A 2,392-nucleotide genomic window follows, 5' to 3' on the forward strand; every position below is an offset into this window, starting at 1 on the left:
GATCTGCCTGTTCTGCTCCCCACTCTGTCTCTGGTGAAGTCTTTCGCCACCCCTGAGTCTCTGGCCTGTACCCCAGTTCTGTATACACAAATAAATAAATCTTAAAAAAAAAAAAAAGACACAAAAACACTGATTCACAGCACTAAAGAAGCTAAAGCCACTTCAGCATGAGTTCAATCCTTGCTGGAGAGGTGACCCACATGGCACAGCAGACCTCTCCTGATTGGCCCATTGCTCCCCTCAGCAGTCTGCCTATTCTGCTCCCCACTGTCTCTGGTGAAGCCTCTCACCATCCCTGCACCGCTGGCCTGTACCACAGTTCTGTATGCATAAATAAATAAATATTTTTTTTAAAAAAGCAAAAGTTATGTGTTTTTCCAAAGTAATTTCCAATGTTTCATGTTGTCTTTATACGATCTTTGATTAACTTAAGAAAGCTGACTTTTCTCTATTAAAAGGACTTTTTTTTTAACAAATATGTGACTTTATTTGCCTTTGAATTTTTTGTCACTTTACTGAAATGGAGAACTAAGTATTATTTCACAGTGACCTATAGTACTATTTATTCAAATGTTTAAAATAGTTGGATATTTTGGATAAATTTCCCCAAAATAAAATTCTAAAGGAAGTCTGTTTAACCTTAAACTAATTTGGGATTTCCCAGAGAGTCCCTGAAACATCTCAGATTTGTTTTCTCTCCTTATAAAAAGAGAAAATTTTAAACTAATTGGGCGTATTTAATATGTTAGATTACATAGGAAGCTTTTCATGTTATGCTTATGTAGGAACATGTTATTCTATAAGTGTTATCAATAATCTTTCAAAATGTTGTATGTTGTAGAAGTAACCAAGTTATTTTGTCAATTGCATTTGAATGAGCTCTCATTTGACCTTTAGGTAGAGCCATTTATTTTATTTTATTTATTTATTATTTCTTTTTTACATCATTCTTCCTTTTGTGCATTTTTTCATCTCAGTTGTAATAATCCCCGTGAGCTTCCCACCACCAGTTCATCCATGTGCCATCACCATAGTCCTGTGTACTCTTCCCAGCCCAGTTTTGATTCCATTCCCCTTTCCACCCCATAACATGTCTCTGGTTTAAAGTTTTCATTTTTACTTCATTACAATTGCTTCCCGCCTCCCACCCCAACCCCGGTCCTGCTATGAGTGAAACCATCTGGTATTTTTCTTTTACTTTCTTAGCCGGGGCCATTTAAATTCTGATATTTTGTTGTCCCTGTTGGTGGGCCACCACCCAGGTACTTGCAAATGTTGTGTCCTGCTGCTAGCTGGCACTTGAATCACCCATGCAGAGCCACACCTAGGGTTGAATCAAAGAAAGCATATCTGTGGGGAACCTGGTGCTACATCATTCACAGGTGGCCTGCTTCTGGGCCAGGGCTTCAGTAGATTGCTGCAATCTACTAAAAGTCAGCCTTCAATACAAAGGGCTTGAAAAATATAATAATAAAAATATAATTCACACGATTACTAGATTACTCTGATGTTTTCTGAACACTTTGGCTATCAGTTACAGTTAAAGAATGCGTTACCTTCAGAAAGATTCATGGAGAAGACACTGACATGTTTCTAAATACAAGTTTCTGATAACTTTAAGAACAGTAATCAATTCCAAAACTCTAATGGAAAAATAGAATGATTCAGAGCCTCCCTGGAGATACAGGGGTTAAAGTCAAAGTGCTATCTGCAGCCACTACAACATGAGCTCTATCCAGGGCCAGGGAGCTGACCCCATGGTGTGGCAGACCTCTCCTGACCAGCCTGCTGCTCCCCTCACCAGTGTATTTCAGTTGATCTGCCTGTTCTGCTCCCCACTCTGTCTCTGGTGAATCCTCTCACCCCCACACCTCTGGCCTACACCCCCATTCTTGTATCCATGAATAAATAAGTCTTTAAAAAAAGAAAACTAGAATGACTCATAAAACTACTAACTCGAGATTACAAAAAAACAAGAATTACATGCAGTTGATAAGTATAATTTTAATTTGTTTGATTTTGTTGAAAACATCACTGATTTTTTAATATTTTGTTTTCCAGATTCAAGAAAACTTGTTCACTATTTTTCTTTTACTAGTGAAAAAAAATTCTATTTAGAATTATCCAGCTGGACCCAAGTTAAAGGATCCCAAGTTTGTGTACAACATCCAAAGCATCTTTGTCAGGAGCCAGAGCAACATATGCCTTCTTTTCTCCATCAGGGTGTGGACCTTGGCCAGGTTATTGCCATAGATTTCATTGAGGGTCTGTTTGGTCTAGTGCTTTTGGCCTTGACTTCCACCATGATTGCAAGTGTGTGTTGTCATCATGGCCGACTGGCTGGTGAGAAGGAACCTGATGCTGTCACAGTGGTCAGGCTTCTTTTTCAGGG

The 2,392-nt window shown here is 38.8% G+C and overlaps 1 pseudogene; it reads left to right on the forward strand.

The window, feature by feature from the left end:
- The first annotated feature begins 2,328 nt into the window (after positions 1-2,328).
- Positions 2,329-2,392, forward strand: part of LOC101626470 — a 12,080-nt pseudogene continuing 12,016 nt past the window's right edge.

Source organism: Condylura cristata, unplaced genomic scaffold, assembly GCF_000260355.1.
Source record: "Condylura cristata isolate star-nosed mole 26May11 unplaced genomic scaffold, ConCri1.0 scaffold00006, whole genome shotgun sequence".
Classification (NCBI taxonomy): domain Eukaryota; kingdom Metazoa; phylum Chordata; class Mammalia; order Eulipotyphla; family Talpidae; genus Condylura; species Condylura cristata.